Below are 17,047 nucleotides of genomic sequence, written 5' to 3' on the forward strand. Positions count from 1 at the left end.
TTCTATGCTGCCATGAGAAAGAATGACATCGCTCCATTTGTAAGGAAATGGAAAGATGAAAAAAAATCATGTTAAGTGAAGTAAGGCAGACTCAAAGGAACAAATGTATAATTTTTATTCAAGTTTTCCAGAGTCTTAGAACGATATAGGTGTTTTGAAAATATATCTTAAAATTTGATTAAAGCTTTTAAAGTTGCACTCTCTGTGCTCCACTTTAAAAAAAAAAACAAATTCTGAGTCTTTCATAAATTGAAAACTTTCATAAATTGAAAACTGTTAGAAGTTTCCATATAGTTTACCTCAAGTAGTTTTTGCTACTAGAAGGTGTGAATTTGACATCTAGATCAGTGCTGACCAAAACAATGTTCTGTGATGATTGGACTGTTCTACACAATTCAACAAAATAAGAATTAGCTGCCTGTGACTGGCTTCATGTTACTTACAGTGTGCCTAGTAATACTGCAAACCTGAATTTTTTGTTTGAATAATTTAAATTTAAATAATCATAACCCTCCTGTGGCTAACATATTCGACAGATTAGATAAAAATTAATAAAAGATTTATCTGATAACCTTTAGAAAAAAGAGATAACTATAAAGAGTCATTATACTGGGCATGGTTGCTTGGATTGATAAGCATTTATAATTAGCATGCTGCTTGTCTTGAAATCAATAGATTTAGGTTATTTTCTTTTTTCAAATTTTTATTTGATTTTTATGTGAGTGAAGCAAATAAAATATTAAAAATGAATTTATCTTCTTGTCACACCAATTTTAATAGCGTAGACAAAGGCATTCATCACCCCATACTTGATTGGTACAGTTACATGTTCTCTATTAATATAGTTTTATCATTTTCTCAGAAGGAATAACAACAAAAAGAAACAGTGATTTTGTTTCATTACACAAAAATTTTAAGCTCTCAGTGGAGATTCTGAATATCAAACTATTTTAATTCCTATGACATCATCCTTAACTACGTATTCGGCATAACCATACCTTTAAGTTAGTTTCTAAATTTGACCCTGGCTTGTGATTACAAACTATTAAAAGAAAAAGAATTCTGTTTGCAGAATATATTCTCTTACAATGAAAAAGCTTCTTTTCATTGACTGAAGAGTTCCCTTGGCTTTTAATCATCTAAAACTGAAACACTGCCAATCTTTCCTAAACACTGGACCACAATTAAGGTAAAATCGGTTTTGAATCCTCCGTGTTCTCAGATGGTAAACAGTAGCCGGCAATCAACTGAAAGCAAGGCAGTGGGATGTGGAGTGTGGCAGGGGGAATAATTCCCAGAGTACAGCAGGTGCAGGTACCCTGAGTGTGATGCGGATATTAGGAAGATCACATACAAAACAGCTTTACCAAATAACAAACTCAGTTGTCAAAAGTGAAAAGTGAATTCTCAAGTTTTACAAAGTACAAGAGCTTTGGGAAGTGTATATTTGTCATTACGGTTAATTTGCACATACCTCAGTGAAAAAAAGGCCAGGGGAGCTAGGCCGAGAACACAGCTGTACAGGCGGCTCAACTAATTGCCTCTCCATCCTCAACCTCATTTATCTTCATTTCTTCCCAATTATACCAAATTATCAATAGTCTCTGTTGCATCAGAGTCTTAATCCCCTTTATTCAGGCAGCATTAGATAGTGGCAGATGAATTCTTGGAGGGAGTCAGCGTAAACAGCCATGAAATGCCACCTCTGGCAGATGGCATTGCTTACAAGAAATGTGACAAAACATTTGGAATTTGTATCTGGGCATTGGTATGAGGATGCAAGCTGTTAATATTTTTCTTAAAATACAATCAAGGTGGTACGTGGTAAATATGTAACCAGTATTTAAAGGAAAAAAACAAAGGTCCAGGTGTTCATATCAACTCAAAAGGTTAATACATTTTTAGATAGTATATTCCCATTGAGCACTTTAGACATCAAATCCTTTCAGTCCATGGTATTTCATGATAAGCAGCCTATTTCCATTTGAAACAACATGCACATGTCCTGTACTCAAAGACAAACTATAATTTACTTTTCTTTCCAAATAAGTGCCAGACTGCTCAATATTTATTGTATCTATTGCCAAATTGGAAATATGCTTCAAAATTGGAAAACAACTGAACATTTTAGGAAAAAAAAAGTTTGGAAATATTTACATGCAGTCAATTTGCTTCTTTTGTAAAAATAATAATGGATTAGAATTTACTTTCATCATTCATTAAAATAGAAGGAGTAAAAATATAAAAAGGCATTTTTCCTTGATCCACAAATTTGTTCATTTAGCAGGTATAATCACATAACTTATCCCCAAATTTGCTAGGTTCTGGGAGTAAAGCTGAGTACCTGGGTACTGTGTCTGAGCTATCTTTGCTCAAAGCTATCACTCTACCATATTTTTCTGAAGATAACTTTCAGGAGCATATGGTCTGTGATCATATACTAGCAAAAGGAGGGGAAAACAAGATGAGGGGTGGGAGTGGGGGTGAGGGAAATGGGGGCCAAGACATGTGAAAGGGTATCAATGTATGGGAATTAATGCACCATCTATCTGGCAAATATCATGTAACCCTTCTATTAATTACAATAAAAATATATGAAAAATAAAAAAATAAAAAATAAACATATAACAGTATTTGAAAGAAACAAAAAATAAAAAACAAACACCTCAGTGATTTCTTTATTATCATGTCAAGGATACTTTGTTAAAGACTGGTTTATTTACTTTGACTTTTTCTTTACTAAGGAGGATTTTATGTATCATTTACATAATAGATTCTGAATTCCATTGGAAGCCTGCAAATTTCATCCCTGTTTAGTAACTGAGAAGGAAAAAGAGGGCAAAGAGCTTAAGTTTGAGATTTCTGGTATTTTTATGTGCTCATATCCCTGCTCTTCTTAGACTTGACCTGGCAACATTATCTTTTTTTTTAATGATTTAGCGTCTTTAACTGCTTTTTTAAAAATGTTTTATTGTAATTAGTAAAAGGGTTACATGATATTTGCCAGATAGAAGGTGCATTAATTCACATACATTGATACCCTTTCACATGTCTTGGTACCCATTACCCTCCCCTCTACCCCCCCACCCGTCTTGGTTTTCCCCCCTTCCCTATCAAATTTCAAATAACCAAATACAAATAAATTCAATATATCAGATAACCAAGTGAGATACTGTAACAATATGAGATAACCAAGGGACAGCAAAGGAGATGAGAGACAACATTAAGGACAACAATCATTCCTTATATGGCTTTTGATCAATATCGTGGAGGTCCTTTCAATTAGCTTCATACTATATGGCCTTATGTATCAAGATTTTGCTCTATTGCAGATCTCTGCTAGTAGAGCCCAAGGTTTCTACTGATTATGACGAATGAGGGAAACCATTGAGCCTAAGTTCCTTTGAGTCTGGCAGCATTATCTTATGTCTAGACTTGCCAAAGTAATATGTTAATATATGCTTTTCCACTTCAGTTTGTCCAACAATGTAAAACTTTCATACTTAGTTTATAAAATGAGTTTGAATGATCAAGACTGCATGAAGTAATTATATATGACTGAGTCCATATTCATGACTGGAAAATGTTATTATTATTGCTATTCTTTATTATTATTTCTCACCTTTTATCCCCAAACTTGCCTTAAGAATAAATATGTCATGCCAGTTCTGGGACAGCCCCTGAGCTTTCACTGCTCAAAAGTATTTTTTTAATCAGTTGACCAGTTGAGCCATAGCCCCACTTCTGGTTTTTATTTGCGTTGCTGGGGGCGGGGTCAGGATTACTGGATTATCTCATGGACTTTCCTGTGTGAAGTTGGCTTTGAACTGCTATTCTCAAATCTCAGCCTTCTGAGTAGCTCATATTTATAGGTGTGAGCCATTAGTGGAGTTTAGCCAACGTTGCTTTTAAGGCTTCTTAATTTGGAACTCGTTTTTCCTATGTTACTTTTTATATTATGTAATAAATTATCAATATAAAATGTATATGTGTAAATGTATAAATGAAAAATATCCTCCAACACATCCATGAGGAGCTAGTTACTTGAATTTTAATTTATAGATTGAATCTATTCTGTTGTTTGTTCTAAATGTTCATAAAAAGCTATATCATGAATTATAATAGCACACATTCTATAGAAGTTAAAATTTTAAGAGGCATATACATTAACATTTTTTGCCAGTCCTGGGCCTTGAACTCAAAGCCTGAGAATTGTCCTTGGGCTTTCTCAAGGCCAGAGCTCTACCACTTGAGCCACAGCACCACTTCTGGCTTTTTTCTATGTGTATGGTACCAAAGAATTGAACCCCAGTCTTTGTGCATGCTAGGCAAGCACTCTTCCACAAGGCCAAACTCCCTGCCCCCGAATTTTTATTGTCTTTGAAGTATTCATATTGAAAAAATAAACTTGAAAAAGCTAATTACAAAATTTAGGAGGGTTTTCTTTCAGTTGCAGGCACAAATAATGAATTTATTTTTAGTCTGACTATATTCCAGATTGCCTTTTTTGAATATGAGTCTGTTCATTTACCAAAAGCTCTCGACCACCTTGGCTTATAGAATCTTTCCTAGCTCTGGTAAACTGAGCCAGCAGAGCCTATGTCATGAACAGATGCATTTTTAATCTTTCATCTTTGCAGCTATGTCCCTGTACTTAATAGTATGTAAGCACTGGGACTTGGTAGCCTGGGGGACAGAATATTCTGAAACAAAACCAGGACTTGTATGTGGAATACATAGTTTGTATGTGTAAATTTTAAAATGAACTGGTATATGCTTAAGCAAGCTAGATTTATGGGTTTTTTTTGCTTTAACTATTTTATTAAGGAACAATCACAGAGACAGTTGACTACCATGAACATATATTATTTTTACGAGGGTTATGAAGTAATAAGATACTTCCATGTACTATCTTCAGTGGTCATTGTTCTTATTATGAGTCAAACAGATATTCAGCCCCTGCTGCCATCACAAATGCAGCAAATCCCCACTTGAAACCTTTAAATATTATACCAAGGAAGGAACAGCTGTTTGCAAAGCCACCCATGTATCTCCAAGCAACATTGCGGGCCCATGGATCCCTTAGACTTTGTGGAGCCAGATTCTTCTGCACATTTTCTAATGATGTCCCTTCTATTTCCCACTGTCTATAATCTGGAAGTTCAAATTTACTATGCACATGTCCATGTTCATGTCCAGGGCCCATTTCTGGCAGCAATCTGACCTCTTAGGACACTCAATGTTCAACCTTGATTTATGAGTTTTTTATTGTATTTCATCCTCTGAGAATACCATAACTTCTCTGACAAGATAAATCCAAACAATTTAAAGATGGAAACGTATCAGTTTTCAAAGACATCTCAGCATCCTAAATTATGTCATTGCTATTTTAGACAACAATCTCTCTCTAAATTTTCCTGAAATTTGAAATTTAATATTAAAGTAATGGACAGAGCCTTAAATGTTTAGTTATCTCAACTACCCTTGAGATATATATTTTTGAAGATGCTAAGGATCCTGTAGCCATTAGAGAAGGATATATAATCACATTTTGGAAATATCTTTTTAATATATCTATGTATGCGTGGGGTTATGTTGCAGGTAAACTATGAAGTGCTTTTATTTTGTATTTTTTTATTGTTGGGGTAATGTATAGACGGGTTAAAGTTACATTCACCAGGTAGAAGGTGCGTGAAGTGCTTTTAGAGAATGATTGATTTTTTTCCTTTGAAAAAATGCATGCTGAGAACAATTTAGGAGTAAAAACATTATCAGATATTTTTATTATTAACCAGTCTATAGAGTATTGAATATTTATTTGGAGAATAAATTGGTACTGCCTCTCCTTGATAGCTAGAAAAATTAGTGTATATCTTCAGAATTTATTCCTCATTGTTGTCTTCAAAGTTTGTAATATCTTTGAAAAATTTATAAAAGGTGTTGTACAGAGGGTTTACTATTTTATGTCAGGTAATGTGTATAATTCTTTTTGGACAATGTACACTCTTCTTTCATTTTTCCGCCAGTTTTTCTTCTTCCCATACCTACCCAAAAGTTGCATAGTTCATTTCCCATATAATGTCTTCTGAATAACCTGGCTCTATTTGTTAACACTTCCTCCCCACATTTTTGCTCACCCCTTTGGCCACCTAAAAGATCAAAAAAAAGGCAAAAATATCAGCTCAACAAAATGTAATACATTTATAAACCATTTTATTTTACTTCTTGAGACAATACTGAAATTATATATTTACTTCTTGAAACTATATGTTCCCGTGGTGTTTTTAAATATATTTTTATTGTAATTAATAGAAGGGTTACATGATATTTGCCAGATAGATGGTGCATTAATTCCCATACATTGATACCCTTTCACATGTCTTGGTCCCCATTTCCCTCCCCCACACCCCCACCTCTCATCTTGTTTTCCCGTGTTCCCTATCCAATTTCAGATAACCAAATACAAATATATCTGATATATCAGGTAACAAAGTGAGATACAGTAACAATATGAGATAACCAAGGGACAGCAAAAGAGATGAGAGATAACATAGTACATTAAGGACAATCGTTCATTGAATGGCTTTTGTTTCAATATCCTGGAAGTCTTTTCAATTAGGTTCATACTATACAGCCTTATGTATCAAGGTTTTGCTCTACTACAAATCTCTGCTAGGAGAGCCCAAGGTTTCTACTGATTATGACAAATGGGGGAAACCATTGAGCCTAAGTTCCTTTGAGTCTGGCTTACTTCACTAAATATGATCTTTTTTTTTTTGCCAGTCCTGGGCTTGAGCTCGGGGCCTGAGCACTGTCCTTGGACTTTCTAAAGGCTAGAGCTCTACCACTTGAGCCTCAGCACCACTTCCGGCTTTTTTCTATGTATGTGGTACCAAGGAATCGAACCCGGGTCTTCATGCATGCTAGGCAAGCACTTTAACCACTAGATCTTTTCTAAGTCTTTCCATTTCCTAACAAATGGGGCAATGTCATTCTTTCTGACAGCAGCATAGAATTCCATTGTATACAAATACCACATCTTGTTGATCCACTCATCAACTGAGGGACATCTAGGTTGGTTCCAAATCTTTGCTATGGTAAATAGTGCTGCGATGAACATTGTTGTGCTGGTGGATTTAGTATGTCCTTCTTTCTGGATGATTGGATAAATGCCAAGTAGTGGAATTGCTGGGTCATAGGGGAGCTCTATGTTTAGTCTTTTGAGGAACTGCCATACTGCTTTCCATAGTGGTTGAATGAGTTTGCACTCCCTCCAACAGTGTAGTAGTGATCCCTCCTGGCCACATCCCATCCAGCATCTGTTGTTATTAGTTTTCTTGATCCTGGCCATTCTAGCTGGAGTGAGGTGGAATCTTAGAGTTGTTTTGATTTGCATTTCTTTTATGACCAGAGATGTTGAGCATTTCTTCATGTGTCTATAGGCCATTTTTGTTTCTTCTTCTGAAAAGACTGTAAGTCTTTGGCCCATCTTTTAATGGGATGGTTGTTAGTTTGGAGATTCGTTTCGGGTTGATTGAATTTATTGAGCTGTTGATATAGTTTAGATATGAGGCATTTGTCCGTTGTGTGGTTGGTGAAGATCTTCTCCCACTCTGTAGGCTTCCTAATTAATTTAGTAGCTATGTCCTTTGCCATAGAAAAGCTCTGCAGTTTAATGCAGTCCCACTTATCCAGCCTTTCTCTGATTTGTTGTGATTCTTGGTCCTTATTAAGAAAGTTTCGACCTGTGCTGAGGAGGTCTAGTGTATCTCCTATTCCTTCTTGTAAAGTTTTCAGAGTATCGGCTTTTACCTCCAGATCTTTGATCCATTTGGAGTTAATTCTAGTACAGGGTGACAAAGAAGGATCCAACTTTAGTTTTCTGCAGGTCCTTAACCAGTTCTGCCACCACCACTTGTTGAAGAGGCTATCTTTCTTCCATTCTATTTTTTTTTTGGCTCCTTTGTCAAAGTTTAGGTGGCCATAGGTCTGTGGTTTAATATCTGGGTCTTCAGTTCTATTCCATTGTTCTTCAGGCCTGTTCTTGTACCACTACCAACATGTTTTGATTATTACAGCTCTGTAATAGAGTCTAAAGTTTGGTATTGAAATTCCTCCTGCACTGTTCTTTCTGCTAAGAAGTGTTTTTGCTATACGGGGTATTTTATTATTCCATATGAAATTTTGGATTGCCTCTTCTATTTCTTTAAAGAATGACATATGGATATTGCTGGGTATTGCGTTGAATTTGTAGATAGCCCTTGGCAAGATTGTCATTTTCACAATGTTGATTCTTCCAATCCAGGAGCATGGGAGGTTTTTCCATTTCCTCAGTTTTGCTTTTATTTCCTTTTTCAGGGTTTTAAAGTTTTAATCAAAAAGGTCCTTTACATCCTTTTTTTTGCCAGTCCTGGGCTTGAGCTCAGGGCCTGAGCACTGTCCTTGGACTTTCTCAAGGCTAGAGCTCTACCACTTGAGCCTCAGCACCACTTCCAGCTTTTTTCTATGTATGTGGTACCAAGGAATTGAACCCGGGACTTCATGCATGCTAGGCAAGCACTTTAACCACTAGGCCAAACTCCTGGCCCTCCTTTACATTCTTACTTAAAGTAATTCCTAGGTACTTTATTTTCTTTGAGGCTATTGCAAAAGAGTTGCTTTCCTGATTGTTGCCTCATTCCTCTCACTGTTGGCGTAGAAGAAGGCAGTTGATTTTTGAGGGTTAATTTTATACCCTTCTACACTTCCAAAGTTTTGAATCAGCTCAAGGAGCTTGGGAGTATAGTCTATAGGATTCTTTAAATACAGGATCATGTCATCTGCAAAGAGGGAAAGTTTTACTTCCTCTTTCCCTATTTGGATCCCCTTTATGCTTGCTTCTTGCCTTATTGCACGGGCTAGGAATTCTAATACTATGTTAAAGAGGAGTGGAGAGAGTGGGCATCCTTGTCTCATTCCTGATTTTAGCAAAAAATTATACACTATGATCAAACAGGATTCATCACAGGGAGGCAAATGTGGTTCAACATACGGAAATCAATATAATTCAACACATCAACAGGAGTAGGGACAAAAATCACATGATTGTCTCAATAGATGCAGAAAAGGCATTTGCCAAGATCCAACACCCCTTTATGTTAAAAGCTCTGGAGAAACTAGGAATCCATGGAACATTCCTCAGTATAATAAAGGCTGTTTGTGACAAACCCACAGCTACTATTATACTTAACGGCGAAAACTAAAGCCATTCCCTCCCTCGGTTTTTTAAATTTATTTTTATTATCCTAGTAATGTATAGAGGGATTAGTGACATTGGTATAGTATTGGGTACATTACTTCTTGAACATTGTTACCCTTTCCCATGTTTTCTCCAACTTTCTCTCCCTTCCCTCCCAGGTTATAGAGTTCATGTCTAATATACTTCCCTACGTGCCTTGGTTTAAAAAAAAGATATTTCTTTTTCTAATGTTAGATACAATGAGCAGAGACCACTCTCACATTGATAAATTTCAATGTCTGGTTCTGTTTTTATCTCATGCTTGTTTTTTTTTCATTTTTCCTGTCATACCTTTAGCATATAATATAAAACGGCTGCAACTATGAAAAGGATGTAGTCATAGTCTGAGTTCAGAATATTGACCATTCTAAGTGGGGTAAGGTGGTATCTGAGGGTTGTTTTTATTTGCATTTCGTTTAAGATCGTGGATGACAAGCAATTTCTCATATGTTTTCATGCCATTTTAAACTCTTGATAAGTCTCTGTTTAGTTCCCTTACCTATTTACTGATTGGTTTGTTGGGCTTGGGTGGGATTAGTTTCTTGAGTTCCCTGTAGATACTGAATATTAAGCATTTGTCTGGTGTATTATTGTAAATATCTTTTCCCAGTTGGTTGGCTGTCTTTCTCTTTCAGTAGCTATGTTTTTATGTGTGCAGAAACTTTTTATTTTTAGGTAGTCCCATTTGTCAAGTCACTCTCCAATCTGTTGTGACCCTGGGACACTGTTCAGGAAATTTTTGCCTATGCCTATGAGTTCCAGTGTCTCTCCAACTCTATCGTGTAGCCGTTTCAGGGGTTCAGGTCTGATATTGAGGTCTTTGATTCATTTTGAGTTAATACTTGTGCATGGCTTTAGGCTGGCAGGGTTGTGGAGAAAGGGAAACTCTGTTGTACTGCTGTTGGGAATACAAACTAGTTCAGGCATTCTGGAAGGCAGTTTGGAAGTTTCTTAAAAAAAAACTGAAACTAGATCTTCCCTACAATCCTGCCATACTACTCCTAGGCATCTACCCTGAGCATCATAACCCAGGCTATGGTACTGGCACCTCCTCAGCCATGTTCATCTCTGCACTATTCCCAATCACCAAGCAATGGAAACAACCCAGATGCCCTACTGCAGATGAATGGATACAAAAGATGTGATACATACATACACACACACACACATACACACACACACACACACACACACACACACACAATGGAATTCTACATAACCAACAGACAAGATAAAAATAAGAAAATTCGCTGGGAAGTGTATGAAACTAGAGCTAATGATGTTGAGTGAGATAAGTCAAGACCAAAGGAACAAAAGGTGCATGGTATCCTTACATGTAGACATTATATTCAAACAGTACAAGAGTGATGACTCAATATTTGTGTACCCAAGGCTATGGACATGGTCTTGGAGATATAAATATAACTACATAGACATAAAAATCTATGATGGGCTATTTACTCTATAGACATAATATTTTATTTACATAGATCAATATGTATCTGGGACATATAAACCCTCAGCTTAATTTTAATTGTGTTCTATAATCTATGTGCCAGTGATTGTGTGTATAGATTCCCTTCTTGAATACTTGTTCATTAAACATGACATTTGAAATATATGTAAAAATCAATGTTAATAAATTCTAAAAAAGGATGTAGTTATTTTATGAAAAACAGTCATATGTAATGTGTATTGAAAAATGTGTAGTTGAAAAAGGAATAAAAATTGAAATTAAAGGAATAATTTTATAAAGGTTCTTACTACTTATATTTTTTGGGGTATGGGGGCTTGAACTCAGAGCCTTGGCACAATCCTTGAGCTTTCTTACTCAAGACTAATACTTTACCACTTGAGCCACAACTCCATTTCCAGTCTCTTTTACTCATTAATTGGTGATGAATCTCACAGACTTTCTTGCCTGGGCTGGCTTCAAACAGTGATGCTTAGATATCAGCCTCTTGAGTACCTAGGATTATAGGTTTGGGTCACTGGTGCCCCGCTTACTTATGATATTTTTTATTGTATTGTTAGTTACGTATATTTTTAATACTTTGATGTGTTGACTTTTAATTTTCATTCTCCAGTGACAATCTTATTGGATGCCATAATGCAACCTTTTTTACTTAAATTATTCTTTTGAGTTGTGGCACTCAGTATTGTATGCTCAGTCCTCTTTTCAGTGGTTGTTTTTTTTTTAAACCATTAGTTTTTACTCTTCTATTTCTGTTTAGTTATGTATGTGGCCTCTTTCATTTTCAAGTTTTTCAATATTAATCTTATAGTAAATGGACCAATAAACACTACCTCATATCATTTACAATTTTTTGCAAGTACTTAGGCTTGAACTCATGGCCAGGGCACTGTCCTTGAGCTTTTTCAAGGCTAGTGCTCTATCACTGGAACCACAGCACCACTTCCCGCTTTTTCTGTGCATGTGGTACTCAAGAATCAGGCCAAGTGCTTCCTACATGCTAGGCAAGTACTCTACCACTAGGCCACATTTCGGGCCCATCATTTGCAATTTTAAAAACCTTCCTTTGAAGAGGAAGACCTGTAAAATATACTAAAGGTGAAGACTATGATGGAGGTTCATTTTATGCATATATTGAAACATCACAATGAAACTCTTTATACAGCTAATATTTGCTAATAAAAATATAAGATAAATTAAAAATAGATACCAAGATGCCTTATATCTTTGAAAGGCATGTAAGTGGGTCATAGATATAGACTTTTCCATTGTGATCAGATTTGATTTGTTTTTTTTTTTTATTTTTTTAATTTTATTTTTTTTGTAATTAGTAAAAGGGTTACATGATATTTGCCAGATAGAAGGTGCATGAATTCACATACATTGATACCCTTTCACATGTCTTGGTACCCATTACCCTCCCCCCCACACCCCCCATCAGATTTGATTTGTAAAACAATGCAACCACATGGTGGCTAACACCTATAATCCTAGGGGAGGAAGATCTGGAGGATCACAGTTCAAAGGTAGTCTGAGCATTGTAATTCTTCATATTTAATCTCTACAATAGCCAGTAAAATTTTGGATGAGGGTTGTATCTCAAATGGTAAATTGGGAGCTATGAGCACGAAAGCCAAGTAAGATACAGGTCCCTGAATTCAAGCACCAATATTGTCAAAAATATTAAAGGAAGTAACAATTGAGGGATTTTGTTTACTTCAGTGAACATTCAGTTTCTCAATTTAGAGTACTGATATATATATATATATATATATAGTATATACATAGTATATCCATCAGTTGAGAAAAAATGGTTTAGCATGTGCCTGATAAAATTGTTACTGACTTATTACTTACTGATAGTATGAGAATGGCAATATAATCAAAATTTTTGAAAGTTCCCTTTTCCCTGTACAATGTCGCTAATTATAGTATCTACCACATATGGTAATTAAAAGATTAGATGAATGTTTCTGGTATGCTTCAAGAAGCTCAAGCTCAATGTGCTTTAAAGAATTTTCTGGCTCATACGAAATGTTCAGTGAGTGAAATTCCCACAGGTATTAGCATTCAGTGCTGTATTTTTTTCTAAATAGAAGCTGATAACCCTTAATTGCAGTTTTAATTAATCATTGTGTTAAAATCTATTTATGAATCTTTTAAATATAAGGAGCTGTATACACATCACTGAAATATTTCTTGTTTAATATATGTCTGTGTTGGTAGTTTAATATTAGATTCACTTCCTTTTATTTCATTTCTTTCTTTTTTCCTTTTTTCATGAACTAAATTCACATACATGCGTATGCTCAGTTTTTGTTCCTTTTTTTTTTCTTTTCCTTTTTTTGATCTGCCATGTGGCTTGAACTCTGGCCTGCACACTGTCCCTGAGCATTTCAGCTCAAGGCTAGCAGTCTACCACTTGAGCCACAGCACCGCTTTTGGATTTCTAGTGGTTAATTGGAGATAAAAAGCTTGCAGATTTTCATCCAAGGCTGGCTTTTAACAGCAATGTTCATATCTCAGATTCCTGAGGAACCACCAGTGCCCAGAATTGCCCTGTATTTTTCCAATGACACATGATTTTTATGCATTCACTCTAATGACACTTTTAACACATGCGTTGCCATGAATTCAGAATAATGTTTCATTCTACAGTGGATCATGTATGAAAGACTGCACCAGTAAAATTATATCACCTAACGATATAGCCATCTTAATTTGCTCACATACCATTTTGTATTTAAGCAAGGGCAGAATTATCTAACACTTTTCTCGGAATGTATCCTTTTCATTCATTGAGTTTTAACTGATTCAATTCTTCATCTCTTTTTCCAAAATTTAAGACTTTCTGTAATATTTAAGTCTGGAGATTTATTTTTAGATAAGTAAAATGGTTAGTATTTCCTGCTTCAATATTTTTCTCTGTACATTTCTCACTTTCATGCCAGATTCGTTCCTCTTCTTTTAAGCAATAATCTTATCATCATAGTTTTATTTTTACCTTATCAAATATTTTGTTCTTCCTTTCAGTCTTTCTTATAAGAAGTCTAAGAATAATATCCACTAATTATCAGCTAACCACTGGACAGTGAAAGGAATGAAGAAAGGAACCATCTTGCCTTTGTTTTCCCCAGTGGATACCAGGATATATTCAAAACTGATTAGCTTTCATAATCCTTCTTGGATTAGCTAGATGTTTCTCGTGGATATATTTTGTATTTATTCACTATTTTCCAATATATTATATATCAACTTCAGAAACAAGGACTGGTTTAGTTAGTGTGATTTCTTTTTTTAAGTTTCTAGTGTATATTTCCACTTACTAAAAGTTTAACTGTATAATTTTCAACACACTGCTTTACTATATTGTGACAGTAATATGTTTTAAGTATGTATGACTGACTGATGGACAGATTGAGAATTGTTGAATTAATGGACATATTTCAAATCCTTGGCAAGATTTGGCAGTAATTACATCTGCTAAACCACTTGATAAGTTGTTGGATGAAGCCCAATAGAACTGTATCTGGAGTTCTTCAGTTTTAATGTTTTAACATACCTGATTATACAATATATGTTAAGAGCAGTATGTTAGCATACATATGTGTCTGTAAATAAATGTGCTAAATGAAGAAATGATACAAGTTTGATTTGTAAATTATTGATGTTAGGAATCACTAGTGCTCAACATCTTATATTGGCAGTATTGTTAACAAATACTTATATTGGAGATGTGGTATTAGTTGATAATTAAAAAGTTTCCATCATTGTTGTGAAGTATTAAAATATTAGCTTGAATATTCAATTGTATGATATTTAGGAGTTCTATCTTAGTTAATTGTTATGGTAACCACAATATATGGAAGTATTCTCATGAGATATTAGGTAACTAAGCCACCATAAGCATCTTTATTCCCATAGATAATATAGTACATGGCCCAATATTTAACTTTTGTTAGGATTTGGAACAGGTGCCCTACTACTCCCTCTCCATTTTGAATCTGTCTTTATTCAATAGACATTTGCTTGACAAATGATGCCAGTCAGGAATCTCATTCTAACAAGACTGCAAGGCATACACACAGACAGGGTAAAATCCCAACAAGAAATGTTACCATGCAAGCAATAATTAATTTCAGTATTTGCTGAAAGTAAAACAATCATATGGCTTCACTTGAACATATTGGGTAAAATTAATTTCACTATCTAGAGAAAACTATGGAAGCATAATTTTTTATCTTTATTTGTAAAGGTGAATAGAGTGATTACAGTTACCTAAGTAAGATAATGAGCACATTTCTTTTTAAACACTGGTACCTACTCCCTCATTTTCTCCCACTTCTTCCGGCTCCCCTCTCCTCCAAGCTGTAAAGTTCATTTCCAACAGAGTCTACTACTGTTTTAAAACAATTTTATTGGTTATGTTGACAGAATAGTATTTATACCTGTAGAAATAACATCATTATAAGTGTATTAGTTCAGTAAGTGGATAAAAAGACAAAAATAGTTGAATTATTCTATGTGACCAGTCCTGTGCATGCTTTCTTTTGTTTATCATGTTAGCTTTAAAATTATGGCTTTGGCCAGGTGTCCATGGCTCACACGTGTAATCTTAAGTACTCAGGAGGATGAGACCTGAGGATCACGGTCTAAAGTCAACCCAGGCATGAAAGTTTGTGATACTCTTCAATTTATCATAAGAAAACTGAAAGTGGTGCTGTGGCTTAAGTAGTAAAGTGGTAGCCTTGAGCTGAAGAGCTCAGGGCGCCTCCACACTCAAAGTTTAAGCCCCATGAACAACCAAAAAAAAGTGACTTATTTGGCTAAACTAACTGTAATAAAATAGCAAAAGTATTATGTAACTGGTACGTTAAACTGTAGATAAATTTGAGAGGAATTCTAACTGGTGTTGAGAGCAACTTTAAATGTGTGCTCCTTTATAATTTTCTTTTAATGTTGTCTGAAACCTTTTCTCTTATGAACACCATCCATCAGGTATATAAAGAACCTACTACTTTAGTCTGGATAATTGAATTATGTGCTTTGTTTAGTAAATTTTTGCATTTTTTGCCAGTCCTGGGGCTTGAATTTTGGACCTGGGCAATCTTCTTGAGATTTCTCAAGGCTACTACTTTATCCTTGAGCCACAGCACCACTTACGGCTTTTTCTATTTTTGTGATACCTAGGAACTGAACCTAGGGCTTCATCCATGCTAAGGGAGCACTCTCTCACAAGGCCACACTCCCAACCCATGTTAATAGATTTTAACTAATATTTTAAGTAATTGCTGTTATTATTTTGGTCAGTCATGGGGCTTGAATTCAGTGCCTAAGTGTGGTCCCTGAGGTCTTTTGCTCAAAGTTCTGCCACGTAGAACTACAGCTCCACTCTGGTTTTCTAGTGTTTAACTGGAAATAAGTGTCTCTTAGCTTTTCCTGCTCAGGCTGTCTTTGAACCACGATCCTCAGATCTCAGTTTCCTATATAGTTAGGCATGAACCAGCAATGCTTGGCTTACTAACGTGTTATATTATTTCTTCTTCTTCTTCTTCTTCTTCTTCTTCTTCTTCTTCTTCTTCTTCTTCTTCTTCTTCTTCTTCTTCTGCTTTTCTGCTTCTTCTGCTTCTGCTTCTGCTTCTTCTTCTTCTGCTGCTTCTGCTTCTCTTGCTTCTGCTTCTCCTTCTCCTCCTTCTTCCTTTTTCCTCCTCCTCTTCCTCCTCCTCCTCCTTTTCTTCCTCCTCTTCATCATCAACATCATCCCTATCCTCATCCTCTCATCCTCCTCATCCTTCTCCACAGGGTCTGGGACTGGAACCCTGGGCCTGGCAGTGTCTGTGAGCACCTTTGTTTCAAGGCGAGCAATCTATCACTTGAGCCACAGTGCCACTTAGCACTTTTTCTTTGATTAATTGGAGATAGAGTCTCATGGACTTTCCTGCCAGGGCTGGAAACATATCAATGTATATGTTTAAAATGTATTTTATCAACAAGAGTATTGTGATCAATAAAGCACCTTCAATGACATTCATATTATTTTCACATTTTAAATAAAAATTGCAAAGTATTCCTAAAAGGCTTAGATGTTTATTTCTGCTGTTTTATTACTCAACCCCTGGGCTTGTATTAGTGGCATTAAACTGAAGTGTTATGTTGTAAAGTAGTTATATGTAACAATAATCTAGCCTCTGGATCTGTTCAATTGTACATACACAGAAGCCATCACAATGAGTGATGTTAAGATGCAATTTTCATCAGTTACCTCAGAATTCACTCTTTCTTTAGTATTGGTAGAA

General features: G+C 35.5%; 1 protein-coding gene and 1 pseudogene across 1 annotated transcript in view; one reads left to right on the top strand and one right to left on the bottom strand.

The window, feature by feature from the left end:
• Dach2 (dachshund family transcription factor 2) overlaps window positions 1-17,047 on the top strand; it is a 477,574-nt gene that overhangs the window by 380,699 nt on the left and 79,828 nt on the right. The window lies entirely within an intron of this gene.
• Window positions 4,934-5,206, bottom strand: LOC150041122 (NADH dehydrogenase [ubiquinone] 1 beta subcomplex subunit 3 pseudogene; annotated as a pseudogene).

The sequence above is a fragment of the Megascapheus bottae genome, chromosome X, assembly GCF_031878675.1.
Source record: "Megascapheus bottae isolate mThoBot1 chromosome X, mThoBot2.hap1, whole genome shotgun sequence".
Classification (NCBI taxonomy): domain Eukaryota; kingdom Metazoa; phylum Chordata; class Mammalia; order Rodentia; family Geomyidae; genus Megascapheus; species Megascapheus bottae.